General features: G+C 36.8%; 1 long non-coding RNA gene across 5 annotated transcripts in view; it reads left to right on the forward strand.

The window, feature by feature from the left end:
- The window catches only part of LOC118016821, a 65,304-nt gene that overhangs the window by 14,135 nt on the left and 34,582 nt on the right, over window positions 1–16,587 (forward strand). For 2 of the 5 annotated variants that reach the window (XR_004680921.1, XR_004680920.1), the window contains exon 2: window positions 5,639–5,755. This is a non-coding gene — a long non-coding RNA (uncharacterized LOC118016821). Of the gene's footprint in view, window positions 1–5,638; window positions 5,756–13,747; window positions 15,784–16,587 lie in introns of those variants that run through there. The other 3 variants (XR_004680923.1, XR_004680919.1, XR_004680922.1) reach the window with 2 other exon arrangements.

The raw sequence follows: 16,587 nt of genomic DNA on the forward strand, positions 1-16,587 counted from the left end.
GTAAAAGCTAGTCATCTGGAATAAGAACATGGAGGGATAAACATTGCAGGCAAAGGAGTACAAGAGTAAAGGGACAAAGTTTTTTGAGAATAAGCAGGGTGGTGGTATGTTCATATTTGAGTAATAGGGCCGGAAAGATCCAGAAGGGTAGGGGGAGTGTTGACAGAACACAAATTTAGGGTTATGGAGACCAGTTAGGATGATGACATGCCCTGCAGTGGTGGCAGAAGGGATGAAGAGGAGAGGGGAGGATTAATTTGCTAACTAGGATACATAATGTGTAAGACTGGGAAGCATGCACTGAAATGCAAAGGGAGGAGCCCATGATGACTCCTGGGTTCTGGCTTGGCAGTTGTGTGGGTGGTAGACTGTAAATTTGGCAACAGATATGGGGGAAGCAAAAGCAGAAGACAGAAGGAAATGAACAGTTCAGTGTTAGACCTAAGTTTAAAGCTTCAGAAGAAACAACTGGTTGCAGTTGGCACTAGAAATGAAAACCAAATTGCCATGTCACTTGCCAAAAGAGCACATCTTGGGGATGATTTTGTGTATTTGGAAATAATCGAGAACATAGCTTCTGTTTTGTCTCCATGTGTTTTGGTGCAGTCAGCTCTCACTAAGACAGGAATGATCTTGAGAATAGCTATATTGACTTTTAGAAAGTTTTCTATTTCACTAAACCAAAGAAACCTTTAAAATTGCGCTGTATAAGCTGCTTTTCACCATTTGTGTCTACTGACTGCAGTTCACTCACAACACACTCCTCTCCTTAGATGCCTTTGCCCCTCTTCCCATTTAGGTTAGGAATATCTTGCTTTGCCCAGTTATTAGAATTTTGAGCTGACATCAGATTGTATTGTGTCCTGAAGTGGAAAGGGTTTGGATGGTGACAGCCCCATATCCTCATCATGATCTGATCTTTTTTTTTTCCAGTTTATTGAGAAATGATTGACATACATCACTGTGTATGTTCAAGGCTTACAGCAGGATGGTTTGATTTAAATATTTTGTGAAATGATTACCACAATAGGTTCAGCTAACATCCATGTTCTGTAAATACAATAAAAAGAAAAGAAAGAAAAAAGTTAAAAAATTTTCTCCTATGATGAGAACTCACAGAATTTACTCTCAACAACTTTTATATTTTTCATACAGCAGTGTTAGCTGCAGTCATCATGTTGCACATTCCATCCCTAGTACTTATTTATCTTATAACTGCAAGTTTGTACCTTTTGACCACCTTCCTCCACTTAACCCCTTTCCCACCCACTGCATCTGGTAAACACAAGTCTGATCTCTTTTTCCAAGGGTTTTTTTTTTTTCTTTTTTAGATTCCACCTAACTGACTGACTTATTTCACTTAGTGTAATGCATTCAAGGTCCATCGGCGTTGTTGCAAAAATGGTAGGATTTCCTCATTTTTTTTATGGTTTAATAATATTCCATTGTATGTATATACCACAACTTCTTTATCCATCTATCCACTGGTGGACATTTAGGTTGTTTCCATGTCTTGACTATTGTAAATAATGCTGCTATGAACATCTTTTTGAGTTAGTGTTTTTTTCTTTTTGGATGTATTCTCAGAAGTGAAACTGATGGATATTGTAGTTCTATTTTCAATTTTTTGAGGATCCTCCATATTGTTTTTGCATAGTGGCTACACCAACTAACAATCCACCAGCAGTGCACACAGGTTCCCCTTTTTTCACAACAATGCCAGCTTTTGTTATCTCTATTTTCTGATGATGGCCATTCTCACAGGCATGAGTTGATATCTCATTGTGGTTTTAATTTGCATTTCTTTCATGGCTATTATGTTGAGCATCTTTTCATGTGCCTGTTGGCCTTTGGTATATGTTCTATAGTGAAATGTCTATTAAGGGGGTCCTAGGGTGGTTCAGATGGTTAAGTTTCTGCCTTAGGCTCAGGTCATGATCTCCAGATCCTGGGATTGAGCCCCGCGTTGAGCTCCTGGCTCTGTGGGGAGTCTGCTTCTCCCTCTCTCTCTGCCTTTCCCCCCTGCTCATTCTTGCTCTCTCTCTCTCTCTGTCTCAAATGAATAAATGTCTATTCAGGTCCTTTGCCTATGTTTTAATTGGGTTATTGGGTTTTTTACCATTGAGTTGTATGAATTTTTTTGTGTATTTTGGGTATTAACCCATCATCAAATAGATGGTTTGCAAATATTTTTTCCAATTCCGTAGGTTGTCTCTTCACTTTATTGATAGTTTCTTTGCCTATGCAGAAGCTTTTTAATTTGAGGTAGTCCCACTCGTTTATTTTTTATTTTGTTGCTTGTGTTTTAGGTGTCATATCCAAAAATTCATTACCAAAACCAATGTCAAGATGCTTTATTCCTATGTTTTCTTCTAGGAGTTTCAACTAATTTGAAGTTCTGCCCTGCTCCGGTTCTCACATTTAAGTCTTTAATTCATTTTAAGTTAATTTTTGTTGAGTGGTATAGGATATGGGTCCAGTTTCATTCTCTTACATGTGAACATCCAATTGTCCCAGCACCATTTATTGAAAAGACTGTCTCTTCTCTATTGAGTATTCTTGGCTCCTTGTCAAATATTAGTTGACCGTATTGGTCATTTGTGTTTTTTTGTTTGTTTGGGTTTTTTTGCTTTTTTTTTTTTTAAGATTTTATTTATTTGACAGAGAGACAGACAGTGAGAGAGGGAACACAACCAGGGGGAGTGGGAGAGGGAGAAGCAGGCTTCCCACTGAGCAGGGAGCCCTATTGGGGCTCAATCCCAGAACCCTGGGAATATGACCTGAGCCGAAGGAGATGCTTAACGACTGAGCCACCCAAGCACCCATTGGTCATTTGTTTTAATTTCAAAGGAGCAGTACATTCCGCTCAGTACATCAGTCTACCTAGAGCATGTTAATCCTGTGTATCAGAATGAAGTTACATGTTGTTATTTTGAATCCCTGACATTGTGATACTTGCTTTCCAGTTTCAATTTACTCGTGTTGTGGGTACTTTTTTTTTTTAAGGAGTAAAGATATCTAGTTATGCCCATTATTTGCTAGTGATAAACTGACACTTTTGAACTTTTAAAACTATTTTCTTTCTTCTCTCGTCTAGACAGCTCATATACCCCCTCAGGAGGCAGAGAAGCCACAGGGAAATACAACTGAATCTTACTGTGAAAGGAAGGGCTGCACTTTGTCTCATCTCAAGCCTGCCTTGAGGCTGGTGCAAAAAAAAAAAAAAAGCTGATGTCCGCATAACATGTATCTCTTAAGTAAATCAACCCTGTAATTCAACTTGGCTGCCTCTAAGCCATTCTGATTCCTGCCAACAAGAACATTAATGAACTTAGTATCTCCACAGGTTTATTCATGTATAAGACCCAATTCCTTATTCCTCTTCCTTGTTCCAGCAGCTGCCCGTGCTCCATCTGATAAAGTGGAAAGCTAGGATAGGTCATACAAATCCAGATCATTACTTAAAACTCCAGATTATTGTAGGCAGTATTCTGTAATTCTTCAGTATGGTTTTAGGATGTCAAACAAAGTTTCTAGGGCTTGGATTTGGGGGGAAAAAATGCATACACTAGTAATTATTGTCATGAAGAAACATTTTATGAAATTTAGCTTATTCATCCTCTTATTCTTCCTTTTATTCTCCTTTTGACAGTATTCCAGAACAAGTTGTGCTTTGGTAGGTTTCCCCAAATGGCATAAGACTGATAAAGGAAGAGTGCTAAAAAAGACATGAACCTAATTAGTCAAAAATTTATAAACTAGGAATATAAAAGAACATGGACCATTTTTTCTTTCCAAGTTTGTCTACATGTTAGAATCACCTAAAGATCTATTTAAAATTCCAAAGCCCAGGCCACACTTAGATCAATTAAATCACACTTTTTAGCAATGGAATACAGGCATCAATAGTGTTTTGAGTCCCCAGGTGACTCCAATGTGCAGACAAGCTCAGAAATCACTGATCTAGACAGTCTGTTACATCATGACTGCAAGAAAACACAGCTGTGGCTTCTCCCTAGACTCCTGTCCTAGCCGTTGGTGGGAGATTCTCTGCTGTCCAACCAAGTACTGTATCAGTTTTGTCAACTTTGAACCTAAGCAGGGGCATTGAATGAGAGGGAAGTCAATCATTGAAAGGCAACACTCAACTAATCAAAAACCACAGATGCATATGAAATATTTGATAGCAACTTTTTAAGTTATTTTTTAATTTTTCCTGATAACATGAGTTTTGTGTGTCAGATTTCTCTGTTCCATTTTCAGACACACAGCTTCTTATGCAGTTAGTTTAATGAAACTGGTCTACCAGGATGACATTTTTTTAATGCTTTGGGTGATTGTTTTAGAATTCCTTCTTTGTGTTAGTCAACTTTAAAATGTCTAATGCAGAGTTGGTATACATTGATTGAGAATTGTCTATTTTTGCTTAAAGAGACACAGTTTGACACAAAGATAAGCATTTAAAATTTTATTTTCTGTATATACAGCACATTACTTATTTATATAAGCAATCACTGGCTATCCAAAACTGTCCAAAAACTGAGGGAAGCTTAATTTTAAATATAGCAACAACTGTTTACTCATTGGTGGTGAATTTACATGTTTGACACCCTTTATCAAAACTCAGAATTTGGCAATTGTACAAAAATCACCATGCTGGCCTATAAAATTTTAAAGTAATATTATAACCCAATAAAATAAAGATTGTGCTGTGTCTATATGTATCTTGAGAGAGATTAATTAAAGGAAATAAAATTGCAATTGAAGCTGCTGGATGGTTGAAATTATCTGAATAAGTGTGATCTTGACTTTAATGAATTAACAAGTAAGCTTCTTGCTATAAGTCTTTAATTACTTTTAAACCATATTTGATTTAGAAACCGTTTATACTTAATTTCTGGTCTAGTGTTCAATTAAAATCGTCTGTAATATTATTTGCAGTCTCTAGACCCTATTCTTGCTTTGGTTATCTTGCTGCTTGGTCACTGACTGCTGCTGAGCAGTGGGGAAAGAGGCGTATGGCTGTGATCTTCTAATTCCTCAGATGCTAGAGGGGAGTCTTAAGGGAAAATGTTTGCTTAGAAAATGCACGGTTTTAGGGGCGCCTGGGTTGCTTAGTCATTAAGCGTCTGCCTTGGGCTCAGGTCATGATCCCAGGGTCCTAGGATTGGGCCCCGCATCTTGGCGGGAAGCAGCTTCTCCCTCTCCCACTCCCCCTGCTTGTGTTCCCTCTCTCACTCACTCCCTCTGTGTCAAAATAAATAAAATCTTAAAAAAAAAAAGAATCTAAGAAAATATATGTTTTTTCCCCTCTGATTTTATTTTTATTTTTTTTTAGACAGCAGGGGGGAGAGAGAGAGGTGGGGAAAGGGGCACAGGGAGAGAGAGAATCTTAAGCAGGCTCCATGCCCAGTACGGAGCCCAATACAGGGCTTGATCTCTCACAACCCTGAGATCATGACCTGAGCCAAAATCAGGAGTCGGATACTTAACCAACAACCCCCGGCACCCCCTCAGATTTTATTCTATAAGGAATTGTTTGGGAGAGGTGGTAGAAATAAATGAGAGCACATGTTTATCTTTAAAAACAAAAGACTGAACTGTTGCAGTTACTTTCTAAAATCACTTTTTTTCATAGGAAGATTTTGGATAAATCATTATCAAGGAAGCTAAGGACACCTGTGTTGTACTGAAAGCACACCAGCCATGAAATCGGAAGGCCCAAATTTGAATTCCAGTTATTCACAAATGTAAGGTAATATTTTTATCCCTCCTCTGTTAAAATGTTTTCTCAATATATGAAGTTTACATTTTGTCCTAGAATATATTTTCTTTTGCTCTGTAAAAAGAGGTATATTCTGTACTGTCAGTTTTTATCATTTTAAGTGAGGACAGCCATGGTATTCTGTAAGCCAAGTGGTAATGAATCCCAACACAATGAGATTTGGTTTTGAAATAAGTCTTAGAATTTATATTTGAACATGAGTGATATTTTGGGGAACTCTAATTCGGTGTCACCCCATATATAACAGTGATTTTGGGGAACAGGAGTTATGGTTTATAACTCTGTTGTATCATGTTCTTAGAGTATTTAGTTATATTTGGGGAAATATCCTTTGACCCATACTATTTTTGAGCCATGTAATGGGCTATAATGTAGATACTACTTAGGTAGAATAATGCAGCTTCATTATAAGATTGCTTTATAGCTCTTTTTCCTTTCCTCCTTGCAGAATTTATCCCTCATATGAGAGGAAGTATTAACTCAGGAGGAAATAACACACCAGTGTAAAAAGAGATGCCCATTTTCCTTCAGTGTTTATCTTTGCCAGGTGATAGACAAATAATTATTTTGCCTTGAAGGCACTGAGTCTGAGTGTTAGATTAAGTAGACAGACTGTTGACCACATGTGACTTAAGCAGTATTGTTGGTTATTTTACCAAGCTTTGGATCACGGTTTGCTTGAAGAAATCTATGCTGTGGATAAACCTTTGGCAGAGATCAAGAGTGACCTATATTGCCCTCAACGTTGTTTATACCACAACATTACTTGGTGGGATTGACTTTGAAAAATGACATTTAACTTCTAAGAGCACAGATCAGATTCAGGTATTCTTAAATGTAAAACTGATTTTGACCTACCCAAGAGCTATAGAATAAATCCTGATCACAGATGGGAGAATAAAGTTGCCCTATGGATTTTTCTGTGTTCCCTTCAGGAAATCCATTCTGGAGCATAAAGGTGGGCAGTTGGTCAACCCATTTTCTTTTTCTTTCTTTCTTTTTTTTTTTAAAGATTTTATTTATTTATTTGAGACAGATAGAATGAGAGAGACAGAGAGCGCATGAGAGGAGGGAGGGTCAGAGGGAGAAGCAGGCTCCCTGCCGAGCAGGGAGCCTGATGCGAGACTCTATCCAGGGGCTCCAGGATCATGACCTGAGCCGAAGGCAGTCACTTAACCAACTGAGCCACCCAGGCGCCCCCCATTTTCTTTCTTGTGTGATATATCAGAGTTTGAAAATGTCAGTCTGTTAACCAAGACTTGTATTGGGATCATTGATGAAGGAGGCTTTGAGGATATCATCGTATCACCAGTATTTAGATGTCACACGTTTTTTCCAGGCCAGATGAAAAGTTAACATAATAACCTATTACCCAGCTAATTCAGGAGCATGGAGGAAAAATAGGTTGATTTGGACCAAACTCAAGTCAAATAACTTATAAGCAGACATGGCTGAGTTAGTTCAGTGCGGTTTTGTTGTTGTTGTTGTTGTTGTTCAAAGAAGCAGACTTTGTAAAGATTAGCATCAACATTACTGGTGGAAGCAGGAAACTTAGGAGCAGGCCATTAGGTGTAAAATCAAAGTACAGCTGCTTCTGTGTCACGACTATAAGGACAGAATGATGCTCATTTTTTCTCAAGTACTGCTTCTGCATAGTTGTATCAGCAAGTTATATCATAGACAAAGGAGAGACTAAGAATATACATGCAATTCCACCATCAGCCAGAAAGCCACATAAGTCTTTCACATTCTCAAATAACATTCATGACAGGGAATAGTATTCTGTAGTGTACTTCTACACCCTATCTCTTTCATTTTCTAAGTTCATTCGCTCTTTTAATATTTGCTCAGCAGATAAGGACAGGAACAAGAGAAGTCTAGTATAGAATCACTGTGCTTTTTTTCCCCTTGAAACCAGTAGCTTTTAGTGTGTATATTATACACACGCATATATGTATATATTGTATGTATTTAATATTTAGCACGGTAACCCATGGGTTTTTTAGATGTATTTTACTGTGAAGTATAATGTTATTTTAAAAAGTGGTAACATGACGTCTACAGTTTACAAGTGATTGTAAGAATAAGCATCACTTGTAACTGCCATCCATGGGTAAAAAATAAATAAATAAATAAAATGTGGAAGAATTTGACCAACATGTCAAAAGCCTTGTGGGTCCCTTGGCAGTCACAACCTTCTCCCCACACTTGTCCTCTCTTCTCTGAGAAAGCTCTAGCTTTCCTTTTTCGGTAATCATTTCCTTGCTTTTCTTTATAGTTTTACCACTTAAGTGTGCAGCTATATGCACCAGATACATCTAAATAGTTGTGTTGTATGTTTAGCAACTTTTTAAAAATACAATCATACTTGATATATTCTTTAGTCTTGCTTCTTCCATTTATTATCCATGTGGTTGAATGTAGGTGCAGTTCGGTCATTTTCATTGCTTTGTAGTAGTCTGTTGTGTAAATGTACCACAGTTTACTTATCCATTCTGTTATGTTGGATGTCTGGGTTGTCTGAACTTTGTACCTTCTGCAATAGTGTTACTATGACTATTCTTAGGCCCTCTCTTGGTGCACATAGGACATGTATTTCTGTTGGCTGTAGTCCTAGTTAATAAATATTAATGATGTAACAGTGGACAATTAAACTATCTTTTTCTAGGTGCAAATTTAATGAGCCAGTAATTTAATGAAGGAAAAAGAAAACATTCTTTTGGTTATTTTAGGGTGATAGGTGCTGTCTAGACACAGAGATCACAACTTCCATCTAGGTAAATAAAAAATAGAGTATCCAGGATTTTACCTTTGTTTAAGATTCATATCTGCAAGTACGTTTCATCAAGAAAATAAAACATTTTCATTTTTAAACAACCTCTAGTATTATTTCTAGAACTCTAAAATTAACAGGGTGAAGCAGAGCAGAGAATGTATCTTAAATTTCTTCTGTGTTCTTCACAGAGACCATGGCACTGCTAAAAAGATGTTAAGTCCCCACTAAATATATATTTCCTCAGTAAGTATTCTTTGGAGTAAAATTTTTTTTATAAGTAGATATAATTTGCAAGGGACAGTTCCCTAAAAAGGAGGCAGGAGTAGGTTAGTTTAACTTAAAACTGTGTCTGTTTTGAAAGCCTCTTTCCTGAAACAGAAAATAATAGTTTGGATGAGTCAGTGCAATAATCTGTTTTCTCCATAATTTTTCCTACTGCATTCTTACTAGCCCTAAGTACAACTAATATTAGTGTATTTCTGAGGTTTGTTTGTTTGTTTTCTTAATTATAATACGGGTCCTTTGCCTTTTGAAATGAAAGACAAAATACACAATCCAGTACAATGCAAGTGTGTCACTTGTGATGGTCCTGTGCTTCAGAGCATATGTCTTTTAGGGCTTGTCCTGATTTCACCAGTAAGGTCAGATCATGGTAAATTGATTTCAGTATCTTCCTGTTTTTATGGGTTTCATACTACAGCCTCTGCGGAAGAGTCAAAATAATGTTTTTCACACTATTCTTGGTTAGCTGAAATCTTGTTCCTGTTTATAGGAAATGACCATTGGTCTAATGCAGTTAGCACAAACACTTTATAACTCATTCAAGAACTATTCCAAGTGGTGAGGAAAAGTCACTTTAATTTAAAAATTACTTATCCAGGATCAGGCTGGGAGAAAATGCTGCTTCTTGTGAATTCAGCATCCTACCCACACCACAATTCATTTTGCTCCTTTGCTACAACAAATGTGTTGGAATTCTTTTTTGCAATGAAAAGATTCTTTTGTCTTCCTTAGGGATTGTAACTTTCAAAAGTCGCTCTTAAATATATTACTACCTTATTTAAACTATTTGCTTCCAAGATGTGCAGTACTTTGCACAAAGAGTAAGTCACTAATCCCCTGGGCACACAAAAGGAAAATGCTCTGCTGGGTTTCCCGTTTTATTTTGGTTTTCTGTGGTAGGTTTATGACTTGATGCCCAGCTTTTTTATAGATTCACCTCTCACAGGACACAATTCCCTTTAATGTGTTTTCCATGCTTATGGAAAGAAACAGTGTGTTAGTATCTTAGTCTCTTCAGATTAGTATAACGAAATATCATAAACTGGGTGACTTATAAACAACAGAGATTTACTCCTCATAGTTCTGGATCAAGGCTCTGGCAGCTTCACTGTCTAGTGAGGGCTGCTTCCTAGTTCATAAACCATTTTCTTTTTGCTATCATCTCACTTGGCAGAAAGGTGGATCTCTCATAAAGGCACTAATCCCATTCATGCAGTTCTGCCCTCATGACCTACCCACCTCCCAAAGGCCTCACTTCCCAATACCATCTTCTTAGGGGTTAAGATTTCAAAATACGAATTGGAGGGGGACACAACCATTCTCACTGTAGCAGCTAGAAACACCAGTAGAAATTTCACTTTTATCACTTGGCTTTCTCTGGGTATGGAGACAAGCCTCCTTAAAGTGCTCCTATGAGTCAAGTGAAAGTGGCTTTAATCGATATTTTTGTGATTTCTAAATTTTTTTTGACAATTTAATTTATTGTTTTTATTCATCTAGGATAAATATTTTCAATTCTTTTATGAAATTAAAAGATATTAGGGCGCCTGGGTGGCTCAGTCGGTTAAGTGTCTGTCTTCGACTCAGGTCATGATCCCAGGGTTCTGGGATCGAGTCCTGCATCAGGCTCCCTACTCAGGGGAGTCTGCTTCTCCCTCTCCTCTGCCCCTCCCCCCTGCTCATACTCTCTCTCCCCCATGCTCTCTCTCCCTCAAATTAATAAATAAAATCTTTGAAAAATGAAATTAAAAGATATTGAAATCAAAGAATTAGGACAGTTGCTAAGAAAAGTTGCCAGTTTCTGTGTTGGTGGTATAGAGTTATGGTGGTATAGTGTGTGTAGGCAGGTCTGTGAGTAGAGGAATGCCATAATAAAGGTGGTATTTAAAGGAGACCATCCAGTGACAGGCCAAAGTCAGGAACATCTGCCCTTCCATGATGTTCCAGACTGCTATAACCTTGCTGATTTTTCAGCCTCTGTGAATAATTATACAGTATATAAGCAAGAACAGATGGGTGGGTCAAAATAAAATGCTCTTAGCAGTAAATATAGAATAATTTGCCCTGATAGGAAAGCAATGATCAAAATTCACATGAAAAAAAAACCCTGAATGTGGTTTCTTCCTTGGAATTAGAACTTTTAGTATATTAATGTACATCTTGAAGGTACAGGAAGAGCCTTATATTTCAAAGGATGCTAATGTTTTACAGAATAGAGTTTGGGAAATACTGAGTTAAACTACAGCATAATGTATTTAGGTTGGAGATAATTGGAAGTTAGAATATACACTAGCAGTGTGTAACGAGAATGGGTATGAGTCCACTTTTGCATAGCCTCAAAAAGAGAACACAGTTGTCTATATTTTAATCTTTGTAAAACTGTGATTTTCAACAGAGGCTTCCCTTGACAAGGTAGTAGCAGAATCTCAGTTGGATTTTTTCAAATGTTTTTTCTGCATCTGTTGAGATGACCATGTTTTTCTTTTTTGAGTTTGTTCACATGATGAATTCCAGTGATTGGTTTTATAATGTTATGCCAACCCTACATTCCTGGGATAAATCCCACTTAGTTATAATGTACTATACTTTTAATATTTTGTTAGATTTGATTTGCTAAAATTTTGTTTAGAATTTTTATATCTGTGTTCATGAGGGATATCAATTTTTAAGTTTATCTCTTTTTTCACACGCGTGGGAGGGCCAGAGGGAGAGAGAATCTGAAGCAGACTCCTGGCTAAGCGCAGAGCCCAACCTGGTGCCTGATCTCACATGACTCCAAGATCACAACCTGAGCTAAAACCAAGAGTTGGATGTCTAACTAACTGCGCCACCCAGGTCCCCCAGTTTCTAAGTGCCTCTTACTGTCTTAATATCTTTGTTTGATTTCTGGTGTCATTGTAATGCTGGCCTAATAGAATGAGTTTGGAAGTATTTCTTCCTCTATTTTTTAGAGTAATTTGAGTAGAATTATTATTATTTCTTCATTAAGTGTTATGAGAATTTACCCTGAAGTGTTCTGGGTTTGGGATTGTCTTTGTTGGAAGGTTGTAAACTACTGTTTCCTGAACAGATTACAGTTTATATCATTACCCTCAATTCCAGTAATTGATTATTCCAGTAATTGATTATTATAATTACAATACCACAAAGTCAATTTTAGTTTTCATCTTTTCCGTATTTTGTAACCCCCTTCTCCAACAATGAACAATCTATCTCCTATTATCTTTAATATATTTATTTATTTTATTAACTCCCCTCTATGTAGTAAGCCATCCCCTTTGCCAGCGTTGCCCCCTTTCCCATGCAAATGCCCTCTTCATCCCGCTTGGGTTCTGTCACCCTACCCAGGGTCGCATCTGCTCCCTCCTCCCGTAGGCCCCATCCCCTGTGGATGCCCTCCTCAGCCCACCCAGGCTTTGACAGCTGTGCCAGGCTACCCCGTTGCATGGACATTTCTTACTTTCTCTTCTCCTTCACTTGTGAAATTGTTCCTGCCAAGTGAGTCCGTTTTATTCCATTTAAACTCCATGTTGTCTAGTACATAATTGGCAATTAATAAATACTTAATAAGTCTAAAAAGAACTACATTTTTAATGGACACATGGTATATCAACACTCTGAAAAACGTGTTAGTAGTAACAGAATTGCCATAGTTTGCATTCTGGCTCTGCTGTTGACTAACTGTGCAACTGTAGACAAATTAAGTAAACTTCTCTGAACTTCTGTTTCCTAATTTGTTAGATGAGGACAGAAATAATTACAATGATGATGTTAATAACACATGATGCCTACTGTGTGCACCAGGTGCTGTGCTCAGGGCTTGCCATCTAATCTTCAAAATGGTTTTTTGGAGGAAATACTATTATTATATTCATTTTACCAAAGAGAAAGCTGTCATTTGAGGGAGGTGCCATTATCTTCCTCATTTTACACATGAGGAAATGAAGCACACACACAAAAGATTCACTCAAAGTCATGTAGCTAATAACCGGTAGAGTTGGAATTTAGCTGCTATGCCAACACATACGGAAATTCCTAGTAGTAGTGAACCACTGTAAATAATAATGCATTTTAATGTGTAAAGTGATTAACTATAATAGTCTGAATCACTATTGCCAGGTCTGTGGCATAGAAAGAGTCATGATACTGCCCAGTGAGAGTGAAGAGGATGATGTGTTTTTAGCTTAAATACAAATTAGAAGTAATTTTTCTTACTAGACAGAGTTTAAAATCCTCTCTATTTATTCTGGATTGGTAAAGGAGACATTTTTATTTAGGAAGAAGACACAGACTCAGAAATAGGTTATGTGCTTAAATCTAAAAGGAAATTTCAGATGAGAAAAGATGTTTCCAGTCAATAGAAGATGAGAAAAAGAATTAATGGTACCCTAGAGATAAAAGAATAAACAAAAGACATCAGAGCTGGAGAAAGTAGCCCAGTGGTTGCAAGAACAATAAAGACTTGACAAGCATCTATCATTCCAGTTCAGCATTTAATAACAGCCCTAAGCTCACAGATCCATTAATGTTGTGATGAATCTGTGAACTTGGCACATGATAGGTGCTCAGTATATGCTTGTTGGATTGATCTGACAATCCTTTAAAAAGCTTGAGTTGAATTTCCAGTTAAAGGCACAAACCTAAAATAACGGAGAAAACAGGAAGGAAGACAATGTTGTCTCAAAATTCTGAAGGCTGGAAAGCATATGGTTATTGACTTAGCGGACTAGAGAAAGCAATCCTAAACTTGCAATAAGGAAAGCTGAACAGAAACTTAATTTACATTGCAAAATCCCCTAAGACACAGGTATCTCTGGAAAGCAAGGGTGAATATGGGGTTAAGGCTTCTCTGACAGTGTGTTAATGAAGCAATTATTCTTTTATTCCTTTCCCACTTTGCACAGCAACTTCCCCTGACCTTCTCAGCTCCCAGACTGCTGGCTGTCAACCAACATGCAGCTGGCAGAAAAATAGAAATCTTCTCTGGGGGAGAGAAAAGAACTAAGATCCTGACATCAGGAAGTCCCCAAGGAATAGAACTAAGATCTTGACATTAAGAATCTCCCAAGGAATAGGCCCAGCTCGATTGCCCTATAATGAAGACTACAGTAAACAAGCTACACATACATGCACAGAGTTACTAATCTGCTTTCTGGTGGACAGCTTTTGGTTTGAGCAAACAGCCAGGGAATACCCAAAGAACAAGGAAAACCTTTGCTGTGAGTGTGTGAAATGTTGAGAAAATAAGAGAAGTTGTTACATTCATAAAAGAAGAACAAGTTGTTATGTTTAAAAAAAAAATCAGAGTACAAAGAAACAAGCATTTGGAAATGAAGATAGCAGATATGAAGGAAGTTTAGATGAACTAAAGGATCAATACAGAAGATAGAATTTAAGATTTATGTCAGAAAGTACAATAAAAAGACAAAGATACAGAAAGTAGGAGAGAAAAAATAAGAAAATAAGACAACCAATCCAAAAGATTCAATACCTAAATAATAGGGTTTCCAGAAAGAGGACACAGAGAAAATGGAGGGCAGGAAATTATAGAAAGTAATTCGAGAAAATTTCTTAAAACTGGGCATGCTTGCCCAGCACAGTGGTCTAAGATAGACCCACATTGTATCCTATCATGGCATTTCAAAGCACTGGGGAAAAAGAGAAAATCCTACAATTTCCAGGGGGGTGGGGAAGGGAGGTTTCATACCAGAATCAAGAATCAGAATGGCACCAACTCCTCCAAATATAACAGTAGAAGCTGTAAGACAATGGAACAGAGCCTTCAAACTTCTGGAGGGAAATCATTTCCAATTTCAGTTCCATTCCCATCCAAAAGTGTGAGGGCAGAATGAAGATCTCTAAAAATCTATCTCCCTTGCACCCCTTCTCAGGAAGCTACAGGGGGATATGTTCCACCAAAACAAGGAAGTGAAGTGAGAAAGAGTAAGACCTAGGATCCAAGAAACAGAGAAAAGGAGAGTCTGTAGGATGGATTGATTGGAGACCTCAAGGTGACAGCTGTGCCTAGAAAGCAACATGTCCAGGATGGAACAGGTCACAAGTTTCCAGGAAGGAATTCTTCAGGAAGTTGAAATTGTTGGATTACCTAATTTGAATATCTCAAGAGAAAAGCTGGACACTTTGGGAAGGATTTGGATTAAATTAGCAACAAGCCCATCAAGAAGTAAGCAAATCTATTAAAAGACCATTGTTAAATTAAGAGAGAACTAAAAAGTTGTTCAGGGCTTATTAAAATTAAGAATTTGTACTGATCAAAAGCAAGTGAAAAAAATAGAATCTTAAGATATTCATAATATACATAAGTGACAAATAATACCAAGAATATATAATGAATTCCTAAAAATTAATAAAAAAACCACAAACAACCCAATAAAAAGTAGCCAGGAAATCTGAAGAAGTATTTAACAGAAGAGGAAATTACATATGCCCAATAAATGCAAAGAGATGGTCAGCATTCTTGGTGAGCAAGAAAATGCAAATAAAGATCACAATGATACAGCCATTTCGTTGGTAAAAATTCCAAAGACTGATAATACCAAATGTTGGATAAGGTGTAGGCTCATAAAATCTTGTATGTGTTGCTGGTGAGATTAAAAAAATAAAAATGCTTTGGCATTACATTCCAAAGTTGGGGGAGAAAAAAACACACTTGTGACCCAGCAATCTTCTTTGTTTGGTGGAAAAAGAAAGTTAAAATATATATAGTAAGAGAAATGCACAAGAAGTTTCAACACACCACTGTTCAGCAAAAGCCTGGAAACGACCCAAAAACCTGCCTGTCGGTGAGAGAGTGGATGACAGTTTACAGCAATCAAAACAAATAAATGTATGAATGAAACTTTATCCTAAGATTTCATAATAAGTGAAAAAAGTAATGGGGCACCTGGCTGGTTCAATCAGTAGAGCATGTGACTCTTGATTTCAGGGTTGTGAGTTTGAGCCCCATCTTGGGTGTAGAGATTACTTAAAAATAAAAAATAAAAGATCTTTAAAAAAATTTATAAAAATATTTCATCATAAGTGAAAAAAGTAATTTTCAAATATATGCATCACAATGTACTTTATATAAAATTTTAAAATCTTTTTCAAAATCCTCTTCCTCTTTATTTATTAGTCATATATTCTTTTACTTTTCTTCTTGTGGTTATCCTAGAGATTATACCTTGTATCCTTCACAAAGTAGTAGTCATGTTTTCCTAGAAAATTCAAATACTTTCAATTTATCACTTATTTATCACCCTTCCTACTTATTTACCATTGTTGTCATATATTTTAATTTTCATTTTTTAATCTCACAAAACATTATTACTGTTGTTTTCTGCAGTCAGTATTGATTTGGTTTACTTACATATTTATCTGGTTTTTTGCTCTTCGTGCCTCTTTACATTTCCTAATTTCCCTGAAATAATTTTCTTTCTGCTTGATGAAGATACTTAAATTCTCTTAGTTTTTGTCTGAAAATATATTTATTTTACTTACTTTTTTGATCATTACATTTTCTGGGAATAAAATTCTAGGTTGGGATTTATTTTCTTTTTGCACTTTAAAAGTATTGTTTCATTGTCTTCCAGCCTCCTGGAATTGGATATTCCTTTAAAGACATTTTTTTCATTTTTCTCTTGCTCTTTGTTCCTGGTGTTTAGTAGTTATACTATGACATGTCTAGGTGTGTGTATGGGAGGGGAGTAGAGGCTTGGTATATTTGATTTTTAGAAAAATGTAA

This window comes from Mirounga leonina, unplaced genomic scaffold, assembly GCF_011800145.1.
Source record: "Mirounga leonina isolate KUSES-001 unplaced genomic scaffold, KU_Mleo_1.0 Mir_168, whole genome shotgun sequence".
Taxonomy (NCBI): domain Eukaryota; kingdom Metazoa; phylum Chordata; class Mammalia; order Carnivora; family Phocidae; genus Mirounga; species Mirounga leonina.